The sequence below is a fragment of the Camelus bactrianus genome, chromosome 12, assembly GCF_048773025.1.
Source record: "Camelus bactrianus isolate YW-2024 breed Bactrian camel chromosome 12, ASM4877302v1, whole genome shotgun sequence".
Classification (NCBI taxonomy): Eukaryota; Metazoa; Chordata; class Mammalia; order Artiodactyla; family Camelidae; genus Camelus; species Camelus bactrianus.
In genome coordinates, this window is record NC_133550.1 from 21,404,050 (window position 1) to 21,427,220 (window position 23,171).

At 43.2% G+C, this 23,171-nt stretch overlaps 1 long non-coding RNA gene across 1 annotated transcript in view; it reads right to left on the minus strand.

Moving 5' to 3' along the window:
* LOC141579510 (uncharacterized) overlaps nucleotides 1-23,171 on the minus strand; it is a 389,281-nt gene that overhangs the window by 39,265 nt on the left and 326,845 nt on the right. The window lies entirely within an intron of this gene.

The window sequence follows — 23,171 nt, forward strand, 5'->3', positions numbered from 1 at the left end:
ACTAAGGCCACCCCAGGCACAGGACAGTCACTTGATACGTGGAGTTACCACCCACAGGACCCAACACAGTATCAGGCCCATCGCAAGTATTTCCTGGTAGGATGGATGGATGAATTTTTCAGTTGATTGATTGGAGAGAGAGGCAGTATACCCACAATCATTTCTTCACTGTTCCCACATGAGAGAACAATATGATTGGTGGAGGCTGATGAAGAGAAAGGAAACGGGCAGTAATTGGAGGAAAAAGAGGAAGGGAAGTAGTGATGGAGATAAGGCAATGTCATGCACAGAAATGCATACAGCGACTGCCGTCTTATAGGGACGGGATAACACAGACATTGCTTCCTGATCACAATTACAGAAATTGAGGGCTGGGAAGGGGCCCTGGAGATGCCAGACCTACTCCCTCACTGCAGACGCAAAGCAGTCAAGGCCCTGGGAGAGAGAGGGACAGAACTGAGCGCTGGGGTCGGGCTATGGAATCCCAGGAGCAGCAGGGGCCCAAATTCTCACCTAAGACCTGACTCCCCCTTTCCTTTCCCAAGGCCACTCAGTCTCTATTCCTGTCCTTTACACGTGGAAGACTACTTCACAGACTTGGAAGATTCAACACATCGATCAACAATCTGCCTATAATTCATTTCCTCTTTTCTCTTTCTAATTCTTTCTCTTTCTTGTTTATAAGTTTCTCTTTTTCATTGTTTATGGGTCTCATGCTGAAGGACCTGGTCTCATCCAGGCAGATGAAGCCATTGGGTCTCCAATGTCTATAAATCTTTCTCCAGTCCTGCTCACCCATTTCCTTAGCATTGACCTGGTTTCTGACTCCCCAGTTACACCAAGAGACTGAATATACAAATGGACCATAGCTGACCATGTGTAAAAATAGGAACCAACCCATTATCTACAGTTTTCATTCCAGGAAGCAGCTTTACTATGTGTAGGTCAGACTTGCAGGAAGTTTGACCCTATATCTAACAACCCGCTCAGGAATCTAAACTATAACCTTGTAACAATTGGCCTAAAATGGCCATTTTTATAACTGAGAGTTTCCCTAATTTTAGTCCTCATTTCCAACTTGGGACCAAACAGATAAAGCCAAATATGCATCACTGACAATCACATAGGATGCCCCACGTCTAGATAGCTCCTGAAGCTTCCTCGTGCCAACAGCCACTAATCAGGGCAGAGCTAAAGCCTTCCCTGCCCCCACTATAAAGATTTCTTACTCCTCTACCTGATTTTGAGTCTCTGCCAAAATGCAAATGATAGTGGCTGAGTGACTTGCTCTAGCAAGCTCAGAATAAATATTCTTTGGTTATTCTCATTTGATTGGCCTTTGTTTATTGGACAGTTAATAGTGGAGGTCCCACTGGGGCCCAGTCTGAGCTGCCTGTTGCTTCAGACCCCAGCTGAAGCAGGCGTGGTACCCAGAGATGCCCCTTGTGCCTTGCTGCTTGCAGCTTGTTGAGTCCATGATGATGCAGTAAATTCTCTGGGTCTGAAATTTACTCTTCTTGTGTAAGCTCCTAGGTTATTTATTTTATTTACTGCCTAAATTTTTTATTGCTTCCCATTTGTGTGGCCCTCTTGGTGGAATCAGGCCATTCCTATTCACCTCTTCTTGCAGTCTTTTGTGTTGTTGTCTTGTGTTGTGCTTCATCAAAGTGTTGGGTGTCATAAGAATAATAAGAGGATAGAGCCAAGAGAAGGTCTTACGAGTTTGAGCTGGTCTCACAGACCCATGAGTTGGACCTTTTCATAGGACTGGCATCCACCTGCATGAACTTTGCTGAAGGTCATCAATCTAACCAGATGAGTTTCTCCTCCCGTCTGGGTTTTGTGTCCTGAGAGAATTTTCTCTCTCATTTTCCACCAGCTGGGGGGTACAAAGGGTTGGGTCTATGGTCATAGGTGGCTAATGATCATGGGGGTGGTAGTGGGCACCAAGACATGAGGTACATGTGGGGTGTTTAAGTCTAAATCCTCTCCTCTACCAGAAAAGAAAAGTGCCTGCTTCTTGTATGCACTCTCATTAAAATCCTAGTTCTGTTCCCCTTTCCAAATGGCACACCTTCACCAAGGAAGATTTGAGTCTTCAGTGCCCATTCTGGTGAACACTTAATTAGAACAAAATTGTTCCTCTGAGAGGAGACTTAGAAAGGGAAGGAAATAAGATTTCACAAGCCCAATGGGCACCACTTTTTGATTGATCTGATGAGGCTTCCAAACAAAATTCTGAATCAAAAATTGCTTCCTAAAAGATTCTTTGACCAAAGCGAGTGAATGATTTGGCAAACTTAACGCAAAAATAATCCAGACTCATTTCCCTAGTAGATCTTTCAGTCCTTGTGGTCCAGTTATGTCCCTGTGTCCAGTTTTCACTCTTCATCCTTCTGACCACTCTCCTTCTGCACCTCCACCCTCCTCTTCCCTTTGTCCGGATTCCATACCTTTTCCCAACAGTTCTAAAACACCAAAGTGCCAGTTGCTTCTAAAAATTCATCCCTTCCACAGCCAGTCGTGCAGACAAACATAGAACTCAAACCCGGAAACTGAGCTTAATTAACAGTTATAAAGAATGATCTCCCTAACCCAAAGAAGATGGGCAAATATTCATGGCTGTATTTAGAATTCCTTTAGGTGCACATAACCCCTATTAACTTGCATACATGTTGTTCAGATCCTCAGATGCTAAATACTGTTGGCAAAAAAGCTGATTGGGCTGACCTGGAAAGGGACCTCCAGTTTCCCTCTTACCACAATAAACCAAAGAATCATGAAAGGGGGTGCTACTATATAAATAGGTCAGAGTCTTAAAAGTCCTAAAAGTCTTGCCTGAAACATTTTCGATAAAAATTGATTGGACCATCATCAATCACGCAAATAAACAGAACAAATTCCAGATAGACTAGAAAAGACATTTTCAACAACATTCATGAGTTTAAAAAGATGCTGATGTAACAGCACCCCTTCCATCTCACTTTGAAACTGGAGATATAATTTGAAAATATAATTAAAATGGAAAATAGCCCCTTTAGCTGAACTACAACACCTGGCAGAACATTTTGAAAGGGCTTCTAATTTGGAAGACAGGGCTGTGGGTTCTTGTAAGGCCACCACATGGATAACTTGTGTGGTCATAGATCACACTGTATTCTTTGTGAAGAATGGGTTTGTTCAACATCTGTCCCTGCAGGACCCAACTCGGCTCTCTCAACTCTCTTAAGAGCAACAGGGAGCATCCCCTTGCTGGAAGCTTAGTGGAACATACATTTTCACTGGCTGTGGGGAGTCAGAGTGTGATGGCCTTGACCTCTCCCTCTTCGGACCTCCTGGGAAAAAGGTGAAGAGGACAGAGGCACAGTGGGACAGCTCCTCTTGCAATCAGGGTAGCTCGCCTGGCCCAACTTTGCAGCCCTCTGGGCTCATCATAGGACTTGACATCAAGTAGAGGGCACTAGGGATTTGTCCAAGCCCTGAGGTCTGGTGCTCTGGAGTCCTACAGAGGGTCCAGGTCACCCGCTGGTGCTGTTTCTCAATCTGATGTTGCATAGATTCTTTTGCACATATAAAACATTCAAGTCAAACGCAAAAACATGAAGACAATTCAACGCAATATTCACTTGGGATGAGTTACGGGGGAAGGATTTTAAGTTACTTGTGTTTCTCTTACTTATCCCCTAATTTTGTAATTAAATAAAAGGAATATACCTGATTTTATTACACTTTAAGAAGCAGTGCCTTCTGTAACATTGTCATGTTGGAATACGCTAAAGCCATGACGTTGATGTTTTTATTACTAGGGCGTGATTTTTTTTTAATTCAAAGGCCTAAGCAAAGTTTAGTGTTGGTACTAGGAAAAAAAGGAGAGATTTTTAAAGAAAAAATGGAAGCTCCCCAGGAGGCTGTCCAGTTTCAGCAGGAAAATCTCATGACTGGATTGTGTTGATGGTAGAGGAGCATGGGCATCACTTCTGTCCTGTGTCATCAGACACCCCGCTCCTCACAGGGCCCCAGGGGGCTGGGGTCAGCCTTTTCATCCCGGAGTCCTAGAGCTCCCCCTTTCCTCAGCATCAGTTTCACCGTCTGGGAACCAGTCGCCTGAAGGCTGCCTCGTCAAAGGCCCAAGTTAAAAGGCTTCAGTGGGACATTCATAGATACTCTAAGCAGGCAGCCAGCACCCTCTGCAGAGAGCAGCACAAAGTCCTCAGTGCAATGTGAACCCCTCTTCCAGGGGGTCAGGGCCCACGGCCCCTTCTCCAGGGCCCTTTGGATTCTGCAAACCCCCACCAGGGAGACCCTCCTCCATCTGTCTCTCCAGCACCGCCGTGATTCCAGCACCTGTGTTTACGCTGAAGATGCTGGCGTGATCCCCGTGCGGGCCAAGCCCTGGAGGCCTCAGCCTGAGTCTCAGAGGGGATCGAGTTTGCAGCGTCGGGAAGCTGAAATGAGGCCAAGGAACAGGAGCCTCCTCACTGCTCCTCCTCTCCCAAGTCAGCTCATTTCACGCCAATTAATTCGTTTCTGAATGGTAGAGATGCAGAATTAAATTTAGGTATATATATTACGTTGAAAATTTTTACATAAAACAAGTTATCTGCTACTAGCTTCATTTTTAATATTTTATATGAAATCAAACATAAATAGAAAAGCACCCTAAGCAAAGTGAGTGGACCTCACTGAATTGTTATAGACAGTCATCCTAGAGGTCACCACCAAGGTCACTGCTTCTCTCCTGCAATCTTCACTAAGTCTCAGATGAAAACAACAAAGAAGTTTAGTACTTGTGTCAAAGTCTTTCTAGGACTTTTCTTTTCTAAAGATTTTTCATTCCTCTGGAAGAAGATCATAGGAACAGTACTATCTGAGGTCTTGGCATGACGACTTGGATGTCAGTGCATTTTATCCCTGCAAGTTACCTTTGCTGAGTATCAGATTCATGGCTCACACTTCTGTCTGTAAACATGGTACTATATTTTCTTCTTGCAAAATAGAATACAAGAAAGCTGATGAGATTCTATTTCTCCTTCTCTTTTATGTCACTTGCTCTTGTTTCCTAGATGACCAAACACTTTTCCTTTCTTTAAAGCCCAATCATTTCAGGACCAGATGCCCTGCCATTAATGACTCCAAGTTCAATGTTCGGTGTGCTCTTCCAATATGCAGTTTCAAAGCCTTTTTTTTTTAATTTCCAGAACAAATTAGAAGGCATGTTGGACCATTTCCCAAGCCCCTGTATCTGAGAGATCATCATTTATTTATTTCCCCATTGAGTTCCTTGTTGAGAGGCATTTAGGTTACTTCCCAACGTTTCTTGTTTCAGGCAATGGCACACTTATGCTAGCTTACTAGATCTGAGCTCTCCCAGGCTAGTGTATCTACAGGAAACTCTCCTGCATGTGAAAGCTCTGAGCCCATGGGAGTGTTTAGATTCAGTGTTAGCAACAGGCAAAGGTTCAGGAGGTTCACTGAAACAAATTTGTTAACACACTAATAACTGTTGAAGTTGGATGATGGGTAACATGGATTCATTGTACAATTCTCTCTACCTTGTGTATATTTGAAATTTATCATAATAAAAAGATTTTTTAAGGTTGTATTCTGTAAGATTAGAAAATTACAGAAAAAAGGCTGGCTTGCTTTCAGGTAAATGATAATTTAGTAGAAAGGATGATATATATATAAAAAAAATAACTCCAGTACAAACTAGAGACTTTTAGGAAAAGAACTTTGGAAACAGAAGGAAGGCAGAATAGAGAAAAACTTCCTGATGTAGACAACATTGCAGTTGAATCTTGGTGAGAGGGTGAACTTGACGTCAGCCTGGGTTGGAGGATTATGTGGAAGGACAGAACGTGGGGATGAGAGCACAGGAGAGGGCTGCAGGGTGAGTTTGAACTGGACATTGCAGTGCTTAGAAGTGAGAGTCAGTCCGTTCATTCACTCTACGTGAATTTCTTGAGAATGTATGATGTCCGGGGACTTTCCTACTAGGGAAACAACTGTGAAAACCACCACAACAGGATTAGCTACCCTGTGTAGTTTTCATTCACACGAAAGGAGACAGTCCGATAGCAAACAAACGAATCAACAAATATTACTGTAATTTAGGAGAAAAATAAACCAGGGAAGGAGATCAGGGGTGAAGGGAAGGAGTTACATATTAAGGAGGCTTTATTTCCTGAGAAGGTGACAGTTGTACCAAGACTTCAAGGAGGTGAGGATGTGAGCCAGGCACCTGGGAGAAGAACATTCCAGCAGAGGAAAAGCAGGTGCAAAGCCTGAGGCCAAAGGCGTGTCTGGAGTGCCTGAGCAGCAGCCAGGAGGTCCTGTGCTGGGTGTGAGTGAAGTCAGAGGCAGACGGGTAATAGGAGAAGAGTCAGATGAAGTGGGGCCCAGCTGTGCAGGGCCTCGGGGAACACTGTGTGAGATGCCACCCACTGGAGGGTCCTCAGCAGAAAAGGGACATGATCCAACTAAGGTTCTAAATGAGTCACTGAGGCATCTGTGCTGAGAACAGCCTTTCTATGTGCAAGGGGAGGTAAAAGTTGATGAAGGGAGACTAGTTAGAAGAATCTTGCAAATAATTCAAGCATGAAATAAGGAGGCTTGGGACCAGAGGGGCTGCGGTAGAGGTGGTGATCAATGTTACGACACTGGACTTATTTTGATGATAGAACTGACCAACGGGGGTTTGCCAACCATTTGGATGTAGGATCCAGTGAAACATCTGGTCAACCAGTGTGACTTCAACGTCACTGTCCTGTCCAAAAGGACGGAGTGGCTATTAGCAGAGATGGAAAGAACGCAGGTGGAGCGTATTTCAGTAGGTTAGGGAAGAGCACGTTTTCAGCTTTGGAAATGCTGAGGTTGAGTTTTCTATCGGACTGCCTTGTGATCATGTTAAATAAGAATTTGGTGGTCTGGAGTAGAGATTTGGGCTGGAGACAGAAATTTCAGAGTTGAAGTGGGGATATTCTAGATCACAAAGGTGGAAAACCATCGGCAGAGAGGTTGCCTGAATTAAATAGAGGGAAAAACAGGAGAGATTCAGTGACCCACTTCAAATTTCCTTTCAGACCTCTTTTTCAAAAGTTTGGAGGACACTGCGATTGAGTTTGAATCCTTTGACGTGCTATCCAGGTACAACCCTGACAGAAGCTTCGTGCTGCAGAGAAAAGCAAAAATTGCCTTGTTGGAGAAGTAGTGTCTGGGGTCTCTGGACAGTGGCTTCTGCTTCTCTACTAGACACATGGTCAACATAGCCTAACATTACCCTCTTCCTTGGTCCCTGCAGGCTTGACAGCACATTGGTGCCCAATGTCCCTTAATCAGCCCCTCTCTTTAAAACACCTACAGCAGTTTCAGATAGTCTTGTAATTCATAGTAAATAAGCAGCATTATTGGATAAATCATATTGAGAAAACTGATGAACTGTTATGTAAAGTATAGGTAGATCTCAATGTCAATCGCATCATAACATAAATTATAATACCATTTTCTTTGCTCTGATCAAGTTAGTCCTTCTATTTTAAGGGGTTTTTCATCAGTCTATACATCTAAAAAGGAGACAGGGGACCTCATTATAGTCTAATTTCTCAACCTTCTCATCCCATCCAAGCTCCCAGATTTCCTCTCTTCTAAACCCCCTCCCATTGCTCTGTCCTTGATTCCTCTTCTCAACCACTTCCTTGTATTTCACATAAGCCCTGAAATCAGTGCTCTCACTGGCCCCTCATCTGACTCAGTCCCCCACTATCTGCCTCCACATGCGCCTCAGTGGGTGGCAGCAGGCTAACTCTCTTACTTAGATTTTCCAGGACTTGTTTTTGCCTGAAGTACAAGTGCATATTCTGGAAACTGAGATGGAAGGACCCCAATCTGGTCCAGGCCCCTCTCACAAAGGAGGGGGAAAATACACATCCCATACACCACTCAACACCCCCAGCCAGGCCTGAGGCTGACGACTTTGCAATTCGAACACATTGATATTCTTGGAGCAAAATGCACTGAAATTTCTGTCGAAGGAGAGTGTAAAAAGAATATAAATGGGTCCTCTTCAGTTGAGGGCAGGTTGGCTGACACTTCAGTTTGGGTGCCAAATTTACGAAGAAAGCCTTTCACTGGCAAGAACGTGATGGATTTAGAATGGCAGGAAAGGTCTGGGGACTAGTGCCTGAAGAAAGTTATGTGCTATATTCAGCATGACCCTATTTCACTTCCAGCCTTCCAAGAGCTGGTGCCTGGACTTCCTTCATCACAGGGCTCAGGGCTGAAAAGGAAAGGGACCACTATGCAAATTTTATGCAAATCCATGAGAAGTTACAAGTCTATGCATTGCTTTGAAGGAGATATGCAGGAATCAGTGGGGGCACGTGAATCGTGCATCCTGACATGGGAATGGAGACAAAGGGTCCTTGATAGAGCAATGTTTAAGGTAGACACTGTGCTTCAGTATTCCATAACTGTTCTGTAAGTTTCCCTCAATGTTTGTGCTTAGTTGTCAAACAGCTCATGGCTGTGGAGGAAGGAGTCCAGCCCACGTTGACCTTACCCTTGGCCCTATGCCAAAAGGCAACGTTCCCGGCATCACATACGTGGGAGTGGTATCGCTGCTACTGAGTATTTTTCAAACTGGTCTACATATATGGAAATTTCAAAACCTGAAATTTTTTTGACGTTCTTCCCATCGAACAGTGGGGTCTAGGCCCCTCCCTGTGACCATAGCTGACACAGTGCTCACTTGTCACTGACAGATGTCCCAGAAATAACACTGATAGGTGCCCAGGGTTATGTCAGAAGAGGCCAGGAGCCTCTCCCTGGTCATTGGGGTCACTCCTCTGTGGAGCCTTTAGTCACCAAGCAAGACATCTTTATGCCCTGAGCCTGCCCTGCTTCGAGGAAGCCCAGCCACATAGGGAGGTCTCACGGAGGTCTTCCAGCCAAACCCAGCTTCAACTGCAGACCAGGGAGTGAAGTCACGCCAGAAGATTCTAACCCCTGATGTCAAGGCGGCCCCAGCCTGTGAGTCCTCATAGAGCAGATGTGCCCTGCCTGAATTCCTTGCCTTGTGACTGTGAGCAAGATATAGTGGGTGTCTCATGCCACTCTAATGGGGAGTTCATTTTTTAAATATTTTTATAGTAAGAATGGCAAAAATAACACAGAAGGACAACAGTTACAAATATGGTAGATATTAATTCAACTATCAATAATTTAAATACAATGGTCTAAGGACAGCAATTAAAAGACAGACACTGTCAGAATGGATTAAAAAAATAAGACCCAACTATCTGTGGTCAACAAGAAACCCACTGTAATTATAAAGACGTAGATGGGTTAAAAGTAAAAGGACAGAAAAAGATAAGCCATACTAAATCAAAGCAAAAAAAGCTAGAGTAGCTATATTCATGTCAGACAAAACAAACTTCAGAACAAGGAAAATTATTAGGGATAAAGAGAGTCATTAAATAATGCTAAAGGGGTGAATTCTCCAAGAAGACAAAGCAATCCTTAGCATAAATGCATCTAACAACAGAACATCAAATATGTGGGGCAAAAACAGATAAAACTGTAAGGAGAAATAGAAAGATCCAATATCATAGTGGAAAACATAGAAATAGACAAATCCACCATTACAGCGCTAAACATTACTCTTTCAGGAACTGATAGATGCAGCCGGCAAAAAATCAGTAAGGATGAACTGAGCAGTGTCATCAATCACCCAAATCTAATGAACATTTATAAAATATTGCATCCAACAACAGCAGAATACACAGACTTCTCAAACTCATGTAAAAAATTCACCAGATAGACAATATTCAGGGTAAAAACACCCTACACTTCAACAAATCTAAAACAACAGAAATCATACAGAATATGTTCTCAGACCAAAAAGGACTTTGAAGTAGAAAACGAAATCAGAAAGATAGCTGCAAAATCCCAAAAGATTTAGATATTAAACAAAGCAGGGATCAAAAAAAGAAGTCTCAAGAGAAAGTTCAAATTTTTTTACTAAGCGAAAATGACTATACAACTTAACAAAATGTGTTAAACACAGTAAAAGCAGTGCTTAAAGGGAAATTTATAGCATTGAATGCAAATCTTACAAGAAAGACTACCATTTATTAGTGCTTTACCCCTAAAAATGACATCAAAGATGAGCCAGCTCAATCAACAACATTTCAAAAGCACCAGTTTGTGTAAAACCAAAATATTAAGAAATAAATATTTTGCAATCATAAGGAATTGAATCTTTCAGATTTCTAGTTTTAAAACTAAAACTAGATTCCATTTCATAGGCATTGGGATGACTTTCCTTCTCATGGTTGGAGTGAATTCCAGAAGTGATAGAAGCCTTAAGGGTAAAAGTTAAAAGAATCTAATAGTGTCTTTAAAAGGCTCCTTGTTGACCCTAAACCTAGTCCTAAACTATATTTAAGATAAGAGGCATAAATTCAGATCAGAGCAACCAACAAGCAAACTAACAGATGATCATGAAATATTCAGTACTTCGTACAGTGATACCTCATAGACCTATATTTATTAAAATTCATCAGGCTTTAATGGAGTATCTACCACAACTCATTAACGACAAATACAAAGACATTCCACATTTGTCAAAAAAGGTTTATATCGGGGGAGGGTATAGCTCAAGTGTTGGAGTACATGCTTAGCATGCATGAAGTCCTGTGTTCAATCCCCAGTACTTCCTCTAAAAATAAGTAAATAAGTGAATCTAATTACCTATCCCCCCCCCAAAAAAAAACTTTAAAAAAAAAAGCTTTAAAAAATAAAATAAAAGAAGCAGGAGGGGATGAAAATTTAAAAAAAAAAAAGTGCATACACGTTGTTCTTAATACCAGAATTTGTTCAACCCTCAGTTCCCACGACTGTCACCTTTCACAGTATATTTCCCTCTGTGGCTGCTTACTGGGGCCAAGGTGCCTGAGGAGCCTGCAAAGTCCCAGACATTTAGCCAAGTGGTAAGTCTAACCTCTGCCTCCTCCATCAGACGCTGAGGGACCGCAGGGAGGGGCGCAGGCAGTGCAAACCCCTCCCCGGGCTGAGGCTCCGCCCACTCAACGCCGCGTCCCACCAGGGCCGTCTGATTGGGCGAAGCCCAACCACATCCACGAGGGAAGCCCAATTACAGCCGGCACCCACGCTCCCAGCATCTCCTCTAGTCGCACTGAGGGATGTAGGAGGGAGGGCCGAGCCCAAGTGGCCTTTCCCCAGATAGACTGTGCCATTTATTACTGACATTGATACATTACTTTATATATATACCAGAGACTATGCGCAGTGCTTTATTTGCATAATCACCTGAACAAAATAGATTATTGCATAATCACCTAAACAGCAAAATCAACTACTCATGGCAGAGTTAAGGAAATAGAGGGTCAGATAGGGTCCTGAGTTCACCAGAAGTCAGAAGGCCAGCGGGCAACAGTACTCAGAATGCAGGTTTCCACAGACGATCCTGGAAATAACTGTCCCCAGAATCTGTGGTTCCAGTTGAGGGACGGGAGTGCCCAAAGGTACTCATCTTTTGGAGATGTTGGAGGGCAGATTCTGCTCTCGTCCTGTAAGACTTGGGACTGGCCATACTCCTTTGGGGAACTGGAGCCTGAAACGCCTCCCCGTGTTCCCTAGGGGTGCACTGGAGACAGTGTACCTGGAGGCCAGCAGGCACACAGGGTTTGCAGCGGGGACCTTTGTACGGGAGGGTGGCGAGGTACAGGAGGCTCGGGAGGTGGGAGACACACTCTCCTCCAGGCGGGAAGGAGACAACATACACAATGGGACCAGGGGCTGAGGTTCCTGGTCCCTGGCCATGGCTGGAGCAGTCCCAGGTAGAAAGACTGATGGGCCTCTGAAAGCTGCCTGGTTGCACAGAGCAGAGGGTGGTCCGGCAGGTGCACTGTGGGCGTGGCCCCTGCTGCTCTGAATGGGGTCCTGCTGATGCTCCTGAGGACTGAGCATTTGCAAGTGAGGCATCCGCCAACCAGAGGTGGGAGTGGGGAGGTGGGGTGGAATTAGGCTTGTGCCCCTTTCGAGCTCTGGGAGCTTCTAAGGACCCAGAAACTCAGAAGACACTGGCATTGTGGCCCCTCACCATTTGGGGATTGGGGGAAACAGACTCAACTCCCCAGAACACAGAAGTCACTGTGTGTCCCTGGATTGTCCACTATCTCTTCCTTCACTCAGCAAACAGATCTGGGGCAGGGGTCAAAACCCTTCTTCCCACCACTGTGTGCTTTGAGCAAGTGACTTCATCTCTCTGAGCCTCAGTTTCCCCGTCCGTAAGATGGGGATGACTATAATACCGCTTTCACAGCTCTTTCAGGTTTTGATGAGAAAAACACACAAGGCCCTCAGCAAGAGGGTCTGTTATCGTTGACACACTCCTCTACCTCACCCACCAACCCCTCAGCGCAGGGAGACCCCCGCCTGGTCTACCCAGAAGCCAAGCCCTGCTGGTTATTTTGGGATTGAGCAAGGAAAATGGCTCAGGCCACAGCTGGAACCAGCCAGATATAGGCTCTGTGACCTTGGAGAAGTCACTAGCCCTCTCTGGGCCTCAGTTTCCCCATTGGTGGACAACGGGAGTGAACTGTAAAAACTGAGAGACATCAGTGCCTGGTACATCATGGAGTGCTGACTGTATACACCACACTTCACCTGCTTCCCAACAACCTTCAGGGCTGCCAGCATCATCCACTGCCCCATTGTACAGGAAGCCAGGCTTCGAGAGGTGGCCTTGCTCGGTGCCAGGCACACAGTAGGTGCTCAGATTGCTGAAGGAACTGAACCTTTTTTCTGCAGCTGTTGGGCTGCAGAGAGCTAATGAAGGTTCCCAAACGCCTTCCCCCCCAGAACTACTCTCATGTTTTCCCACCTCCTTCCCCGACTAGATGGAGACAGAGTACTTATTTTAGAGCATTTTTAAGCAAGAATGAACAAAATATAATGTTTTTTTTCAAGATAATACATAAATATTAAGAAAACTAAAATTTCTAATTATCTGAAAATTCCTGGGCTCTCTCCTGTCTACCTATCTAGACTTTACAGTTACTTATTTCCAATCCTTCTTTCCTTCCTTTTATTACTGCTGGCTTATAAAGTAGAATGAAATTATAAGTGTACATTTTGTAAAAAGTGCGTGTTCGCTCATATTTGGATGTATTTATACAGAAGGGAAAATCAAACACATTCTTTGCTCTTGATATCCTAAGCTGACTGAATTAACCGTAGCCTTAAATAAACTCAGTCACGTGTCAGCACTCGCTTCAGATGAGCACATCGCTGTCCTGAAGTCAAATCAGGAACTCCTTATTAAGGAGCAAGGGGGAATGGAGGAAGGGGTAAGCAACATTTGTAAGCTGCATCACCCTATGATCGACTGCTCATTTTCCATATGTGTGAGGGTTCCTCAAAAGTGCAGTACGCATCTGAAAAATATACTCAATAAGTATAGATAAAATCATGGAAAATTACAGTCTAACAGATGGATAAGAGAAGTTCATAAAGAAATAAAATCCAATGTAGATTTTTTAAAAAAAGCTCCAAGAGTGATGCTCTTCATGTGCTTAAGGAGACTCTCCTGCCTGTGTGTGAGGCTCGCTTAGAGGTGAGTGCTAGGCAGAACTGTTTCGGGGTAGTCCTGGCTGTGAGGTTAAGTGGGTGTGAATGTTGGAGGCTCTTGCAGCAGTCTGGAACCTTCGACTGCTGCCAAACAGTTACTCTAAATGTCGCGATGTAATTGTTGCACTTGGGTACAGAGGCGTGAATTTTGAGTTTGTGATAAATTACTCAAATACCCTGTCTGCAACCATGTGTGTCACTGCTGAGATTTTTGTAACATGTGTGAAACATTACTGTTTCTTTTCTTTTTTTTTTTTTTTTACTTTTAATGGAAATATTATATGCATACTGAAAAATCTTTCATATTATGACTGTACAGCTCAATGAATTTTTACAACCTGTATAATCATCTCCTCGTTTAAAAAACAAAGATAAAAAAATGAAATACATGACTGGAACCTAGCTCTCAAAAAGTGTCCACGGGTCTCTTTCCCATCATGAACCTCACCTCCAAGGTTCACTGCTGTCAACCACTTGCAAATAAAGGAAATAACGATTTCTTTTGAGTCTGGCTTCATTTACTCTGCACTTTGTGAGAGTCACTCATATTACTGTGCGTTTTTAAGGATCATTCTTTCCCATGAAGATATAGCATAGCGTTGTTGAAATATACTGGAATTTGCTGACACATTTTAGCGCTATGAGAACATAGGGAATTTACAGCTTTGGGAAATTAAGAATAATGCTGCTCTGTACATTCCTGTAAATGTCTCTGGGAAACATATGCATGCGTTTCTGTTGGATATTCTTCTACCAGAAGAATCACTGGGACATAGAGGATGCTTACATTCACACTTAGGGGCTATTGACCAAGAGTTTTCCAAATGGAGTGCACATCTCATGCTCACACCTGCTGTGGGAGATTTTGGTTGCTTCCTAACCTCACCCACAATTGCCATTTTCAGAATTTTTTATTTGCCATTTTAGGAAATCTCTAAAAAGCACATAGAAAGGTCAGGTGTTTCTGGTCAGCTCGCAGAATCAGATTCTGAGAGTCTGGAGGTAAGAAGAAGGGCAATCTGGTCAATGTCTGTCATTTCTGGGATTATTCCTTAGCATCTGACCTAAACAAATAAGAACTGAGGACACATTTTACTGGTACTTGATAGCATTATCACCACAAGCCCTCAAAAAGCCCAAATCCTGGGAGATTCAGTGACAAATAAGAACTCACATGCATGACCGGGACATTATTCTGTACATCAGAAATTAACACATTGTAACTGATTATATCACAATTTAAAAAAAAATTCATAGTACCAGTTGGTTATTAGCCTGCAAGTCTCTTATATAACTAGGTCAAAGTAATGCACGAGCAGTCCCACCAAGCTACTGAAAGCTCACTGACATCTTCCCAGTCCCCTCAGAGGACCAGGTGGCAGGGCAGATGAGCGAACATCACGTAATACCAAGTTAAGACAGAAAGGTTGCGTTCTTGATTTTTTTTTCTTAATCAGTATAGTTTGGATATGAAAACTTATCATGCTCATTACAGAGGTTAGTTACAGCTTCATCGGAGGGCTGGAAGGAGAGTCACTGGGCAAATGTTGCCTGATTCAAGAGGCACTCAAATGTGGGGGCATCAGGTTATAAACTGTTGGTAGAGGACCCTTCCTTCAGCAGAGATTTTTCCTCTTTGATTAAGACTTTTGTAATTGCCAATTAAGGTAGACTTGAGAGACACATCATCCAAGAAAAGGTCATGGATTTTGGTACATGTAGTCTTCCTTGTCTTGACCACTGTTTCCCATCTGATTTTCTAAAGTCAACAGGTGAACAAAACATCTGTGCAAGCAGGACACAGAATGACCTGATCCTCACAGTGCTTTCTTTTCTATAACTCAAGAGAAAGAAAGATTTTAGCAGCACTATTTACAATAGCCAAGACATGGAAACAACCTAAATGTCCATCAACAGATGACTGGATAAAGAAGCTGCGGTATATTTATTCAGTGGTATACTACTCAGCCATAAACAGAATGCAATAATGCCATTTGCAGCAAAATAGATGGACCTGGAGATTGTCATTCTAAGTGAAGTAAGCCAGAAAGAGAAAGAAAAATACCGTATGATATCACTTATATGTGGAATCTAAAAAAAAAAGCAAATGAACTTATTTACAAAACAAAGAAAACATAGAAAACAAACTTATGGTTACCAGTGGGGGAAGGAAGTGGAAAGGGACAAATTGGGAGTTCAACATTTGCAGATATTAACTAATATATATAAAATAGAGAAACAGAAGGTTTATACTGTATAGTATAAATACACACATATATATACCAAAAAAAGACAGAAAGAAAAATCTACATATTCTGGGTCAGTCACTAGCTGAGGAAGGAAAAACAGATAATAGGAATGGTAGATCTTCCTTGCTGGCCTTGCTGACTGGTGGGAGCGAGGCTCGAGGGTGGAATGAAAGAAAATGATTTTCTAGGTAAAGAACCATGGCCATGTTTCCACAAGCAGTCGTATCCCCTTTAAATGGTACAGGTCTGTGTCATGGGAGGATGGAGAGGAGTGTCTGTATGTGAGTTTGTGTGGTGTGATAGTGTGTGCATGCGTGGGTCCTTCCCCTAGAGTTACAGCCCCCTTATACAGCAAGACTGCAAGTGTCAACTTAATTAAAAATCCCATCACCATTGCTTCTGGGGTCTGTGTATGTCCTCTCTCTGCCCTATTTGGGTGTACTGCAATGTCGCTCTGACACACACCACCCAGAGTTACTATCAGACCCCACAAGTTAAAAGGACAAAGTCCCCCACAAGATTGCCCTTTTTTTCAGACACCAGTTACCCTTTTGGGGTCCCCAGGCTACACATACTTCCAAAGGACTTGCTATAAATTTAGGGATTCCTGTGACCCCTTCATGTTTGATAATTCACTATAAGTGACTCTCAGGACTCAGACAAGCACTCTACTTATTAGTGCTTATTGTTACAGCTCTATCATAAAAGCTTCATGTAGGGCGAGGTCTGGAAGGGTCCCGGAAGCACAGTTTTCATGCCCTCTCCTTACGGAGTCTGGTCACATCACCCTCCCAGCACATCCATGTATTCACCAAACAAAACACTCCACTGAGTCTCGGAGTCCATCATTTTTATGAGTGTTTCATCCTGTAGGCATAACTGATTAAAACATTGCCCACATAACTGAAGTCAATCTCTGTCTGCCCTCCCCTCTTCCGGTCTTTGGCCATGGTTATCTCACAGCAAAATGATCATACCTGTGTGAGCCTCTACATTTGCTGTGGCATTTATGTAACAGATAGAGCAATAGTAGTGACATGAATGTACCTAATATTTGGAGGAGCAAGTGTGGGGTACAGATAATAGGCTTTTAGATCAAAGATATTTCCCAGTAGATCTGACTATCAAAATTGAAATTATAATCTTACCAACAATGCCAGTGTTAGACTATCTTGCGTTATGATGGATGTAACCTGCAAAGCAAAGGTCCAAAAGTACTGGCACATTATTAAACTTCCTTTCAGTCATTAATAGTTTGTCCAGCCCATCATCAAGATGCAGGACCAAAATGTCTCCTGGGCAAGGCCACACAGATTTGCAGGCTTCCTTCTGAGACTGTCTGGTTCCAAAATGCGTGGTCTCTGCCATACATGGCTTCACCCTTTCAGGAATCTGGCATAATTGAGCTAAGAGCTTTTTTTTTTTTTTGAAGAATATTGAACTTCCCTCATTGGATAACCATGTATTCATTCCTTTACCCTCAGCTATTATCTCCCTTTCTCTCCATGTGGACGAAACTACTGGGCTATTTCTACTTCTGTGCATGTGCGTGCATTCACTATTAACCCTCCCCGGTCAGAAGGTCAGATGGATGCACATTTGGGCATCCTTCTGTGAGGCCAGTTTTCCTTTGCTCTTCTGTCTGACCACACATCCAGGCTACTGGTCACCATCCATGTGTCAGTAAAAACCTAAACATAGGGTCAAACAGCATGCAGTTTAGCCCATTAAGCTAATTTATTTTTGCCTTCTTTGATCGGAGTGCTGGACTTCCAAGCAATTCTTTTGGGAGCTAAGCATCTCTGTGTTGGCCATTGTTTATAGGGCAGTGTTAAGAAGCAATACAATCAGACAGTGCCTTTTGTGGTTCCCAAGTCAGATCTAGAGGAAAAGAATGTACCTGCTCATGAGTCCGCTGAGAAATTCTTTGCATTACCTTCGCAGACTGCTCTTGTGTAAACCATTTCTTTTTTTTTGAGCTCACAGGGCACAATCCTCCATATTAAGACTGTCTCTGCTATCACCCAAGATATAATGGGTATTTCAGGTTTCGATACTATTTTATGCTCTTTAGTCACAGGGGTAGAGTCAGTTAATGCCCCATAGCAAGAGATTAATTGCTTCTCAAATGGAAATGTTCTAGCCCATAGTCCTAGCAGTTGTCATTGGAAGAAACTCGTGGGATTTTGCCACGAACCCCAGTCTATACTCTGCACAGGGCCACTGTACAGAGAGCTTGTCCATACCAACACTCCAGCTTCTCTTTTACACTGTATGGGCGCTGGCATTTCTATTCATTCCCATTTACCATGTCCAGTAAGTAGTGCTGAAAGGGGGGTGTGACAAGCCTCTGTTTTATCACGCCAGGTAAGGGAAGCATCCCCTGGTCAGGCACAGTCTCCACCCCTATAATGCACTTAGTTAAAATGGACACAACCATTTCACAATTTTTGCAATTTTTCATCCAAACGTTCCATCTTAATCCTAACAACGCTTGCACTTTGATATGCTTTCGCTTAAATTGTAGGCTCCAGTCGGGTCTCACCAATAGATTTTGGTACTAAATAGTTTATGAGGTTCCCTTGCCAGGAGGTCTGAGAAATTTCTCTTCTTCACTCCCCATTTGTCCCACTTACTCATGGGCATAAGGCTTTGTGTCCCCAGGAGAAGGCTGATCCAAGATACACTGGCCCTCTTGCCAATTTTACCTTGATAAATCTGCTTGACTATGGCCCCAAGTAATTTAGACTGGGTTTCTCAATGTAATCGTTGCCTTCGGGCTTTTAAAATTCTGCCAAACTGGGTTATATAGAGTGGACAGACATGTTTAAGGACCTTTAACATTGGGGACCCCAAAGAGGTCCTATTGGCCCATACATCCTTTGATAGTGCGCTATTAAGTCCTTTGTTTCAACCCCAGTAATATCTGATTTATTCATCCCATTCCTTAAATACCATGCAAAGATTTCCATCCTGCTGGAGTGAGTCCCTTGACTCTCCCTTCTGCTTTTCTCTATTTTTGTGTTAATTCATCTACCTTTTTATTAGCATCTGTGAGACCCATTAGGGGAAACTGAGATAGAAAAATCCAATAAGTTATGTTGGACTATTTTTCAATTTTGAAACAGTACGGTTACGTGGTGTCTCACGCAAAAGGAGCTGTTTAATCACAGCCCTTACCATGCCCTGAAAAAGGGGCATATTTCATTGATTAATATCCTGACCATCATAAAGCCAGTCCAGCATGGCTTCCTTGCAAAGTATATTAGCTGCTTCAACTGAGATGTACTACTTAGCAGTTGTAGGGGGAATCAGATGATCCTCCTTCTCAGAGTAAACAAACTTTAGAGCACCTTTTTTCTAGTCCACCCAGCTAGCTGTTAAATCAGGAGTAACCTGTGGTGCGTCTGGACCATGCATAGGCATTTGTGATTCCATAGCGAGGGTCCTGTATCAACCCAGATGTGCTTTTCCACTCTACAGCATTTAAAACCTAAGACGCAGCCTCCAAATTAGACACTCACACATCCCATTTCAGTAAGGATTCTTCAGGAAGTTGATGATACCAATCCACAAAGGGAGAAAACTTCACACTGTACCTCTTGGTTTCAGTGATTTCTTGGTCCTTCCATCCCCCCGACTGGACTACCTTTCTGATGACCAGAGATCTCAGAGTTTCTGTCTTGTCCAGGCATAATTTTTCCCTTTGGGGAAACCTTTGAGGCTAGTGGCCATAAGCTCAGACTGACCAATATCTGAGCTTGGTTGGTACCAAGATCTGATCCAGCTCTCTTTTAATTTCAGCTTAGCTGTTACAGATAACAGTAACCAAAGAACTGCATGCTTAACCTTTTTCTTATTATTTTACTTATGCATCCAGTGAGCCACTCCCCAGGATTTGGGTCCATCATCTCTAAATTCCATCATTAACTTTTAACCTAAGCAAATGACTGCTACACAGCTGCCGTTCATGCTGTAAGTAAAGTTTTGGCCCCCCCAGGAATCAAAGGATCCTCATTCCCCACCCTCTCATCCTTTCTCTTCCCAAACCATGTCTCAGTAAATCAGGGTCCTTCTACTGAATCCCAGATTTCTGACACTAAATGCTCTGTTTCCTTCCCAACTAGGAGTACAGCAGTATCATTCTGCCAACCACTCAAGAGTTGGCATCAGATCCCAAAGTTAGGACAAAGTCACCCACAAGATGGTCCCTACAACAGACACCAGAAGCAATTTGGGGATCCCTAGGCCTCCCACATTTCTAACCATCTGGCTATGTATTTAGGGATACCCACAACCCCTCAGGTTCAGTAATTCCCTGGAAGCAATTCCTAGAACTAAGGAAAGCACTATACTTACAATTATAGCGTTACAGCAAAGGAGACACACACAGGTGATGCCTACAAAGGTGCTGAAACAGCCCCCGTGCCCTCTCCCTGTGGAGTCTAGACAGATTGTCCACATCACCCTCCTGGCGTGTCAACGTGCTCATCAACCTGGAAGTTCTCCTGAGCTCCGGTGTCCAGGGCTTTTACTGAGGTTTCATTACCTGGGTATGATGAGTTAAATCATTGGCCAAGTGACTGAAGTCAATGCCCAGCCCCCTCCCCTCCCTCGAAGTCAGTGTAGCTCAAGGTTACAAGCATCTAACCACGCAGTAGTCTTTCAATCCTGTCCCTGAAGCTATCTAAGTGCATAACAACAGATACCTCAGGGCATAACAAAAGCATTCTTAGCACTCAGGAAATTCCAAGGATTCTTGAAGCTCTCTGCCAAGAACCAGGAGCAGACACCAGATACAATCTGTGTTATACTGTGGTATGTATGTCAAAACTTAATCAAACTGTAACCCTTAAATATGTGCCGTCTGCTGGATGCTAAGTACGCCTCAAGAAGCCAGGAAAAACCAGTGCGGCCATCCAAGAAACCTGCCACACAGAGTTCTAAATGGGCAAAACTGTTCCACAGTCCCTACTGGTGAGACAGTAACCACTTCATTTAAATAATAAATCTCAGCTCTGAGTAGGTCTTTACATTTAGGTCACGACATTTTGATTGATTATACACAAGAAAAGAATCTGCAAGTGTATTTATTTAACTGATGAGAAAAGAGAGGCTTGAGAAGGTGGATGAATTAGGCAGAGCTGCACAGCCAGCAAATGGGGAACCAGGCATGTAGATTAACCCTTCAGTTCCTAATTCTACCCACGTTCTCTCACACCTCTCTTCCTGGGAGAGACCCTAAACGTCTACTGTGAGTTTGGCATGAATTATGGCTTCAGTCCTTGTTCCTGATCTTCCCCACGTGGGGCACTGGCCGGGCCTGAAACCACAGTAATCCCATGCCTTGCTCCCTCAGATGCTTTAGCATTAAAGAGATGTGTTCCCAAATGCAGCTTCCTTCCTGTCCTTCTGTGCGCTCCCAAAGATCCTTTATCTTAGGGGACCTCGGATTTAGTCCTCCCCAACCCCCTGTCTTAGCTGGAGTGCCAGGGTGGGGCTTCTCCCTTTTGCAGGAAGGCCCTGGTGCACCCACGTGCCACTGCCATTTCTAGAGGAATATGAGGAAGGAGGAAGGAGCCTCCGGGAAGAGTTGGGGTAATTTGGCTCCAAGGTTCACCAACTGAGGCCTAATATTTTGCTTCAGAAAATCTTGCCAAGAACCAAAAATACCATTTTCCTGTGGAAACTCTGTCTCCCATCACTCATGACAGCCCTGGTTTCTGTGTGCTGGACAAGAAACACTGTGTATATGGAGAGTCCTTAAAAAAATAAAAATAGAGTTACCGTATGATCCAGCAATCTCACTCCTGGACATATATTCAGAGGGAACTCTAATTCAAAAAGATACTTGCACCCCAATGTTCATAGCAGCACTATTTACAATAGTCAAGACATGGAAACAACCTAAATGCCCATTGACAGACAACTGAATAAAGAAGTTGTGGTATATTCATACAGTGAAATACTACTCAGCCATAAAAAAGGACAAAATAATGCCATTTGCAGCATGTGGGTGGACCTTGAGGTCGTCATTCTAAGTGAAGTAAGCTAGAGAGAGAAAGAAAAATACCATATGATATCACTTTTATGTGGAATCTAGAAAAAAAAAAGACAAATGAACTTATTTCAAAAAATAGAAACACTCACAAATATAAAAAACAAATCTCTGGTTACCAGGGGGAAAAGGCATTGGGAAGGGATAAATTGAGAGTCCAAGATTTGCAGATGCTAACTACTATATGTAAAATGAATAAACAGCAAGTTTCTACCCTATAGCACAGGGAACTACATTTAATATCTTGGCCTAACCTGTAATGAAGAAGAATATGAAATGGAATATATGTATGTATATGTATAACTGAAACACTATGCTGTACACCAGAAATTGACACAACATCATAAACTGACTATACCTCGACTAAAAAAAAACCACTGTGGGCAGTGAAAAGGGAGCCAAGAGGCCTTTGAGCATCAGGGTGGGCACTGGGCTCCCTTTTCAGGAGGACACAGGGGAGTTTGTGTGATGCAAGGTGGGGAAAAGAAACAGCAGCATGACTGGAGCACGGCCACTTGTGTCCTGTCGAACCTGCTAGAGGGAAGAGTGCCTTAGTTTCTTCTGAAGTCCTCTGCAAGTGACAAGTCAAGGGAATTGTTTTAAGTCAATATAAATATAAAATGAGGCAAATTATGACTTGAGGATCCTTTTGGGTCATGAATCCTGTGTGAAATATGTGGCATTTTAACAGAATTTGATTGCCTCACAGGTGTTGATATTTTTCTCCACAAAATAAAAATATGAGACTGCCTGATTATAAAGATCTCTTCCCCCCCCCCCCCGCCAAGAAACAAGCTTCTTATAGCAAGATTGTCCGAGAAATCCTTAATCACTAGATCTTAGTTTCCCAGGGGTGTTTGAGGGGATCCTGGTCATGTGTGATTAAATGTTAAAATGAGTGATACCAAGAGCAAGGGTTCTAGAAATCTAGAGAGAGTAAAGGAATAATTTTTAAATAGCCTAAACAGATTACACCTCAAACATCTTATATCTCAAGCAGTCCAAACAACCTGTTAGCTTAATACCAGCCAGTCCCAAGGGAACAAACTGGTTCTGAAGGAGCCAGGCCAAGGGCTGTTCAGACAATTTCCATCGAACAGCCTCTAATCCAAAAGAATTGGCCAAACAGCTGAAAAGAGCACAGTTTCAATGAAACAGCCCCTGTTCCCAAAGGAAAGGGTCAAAAGCCTAACCAGTTTCAGTTGAAACAGTCT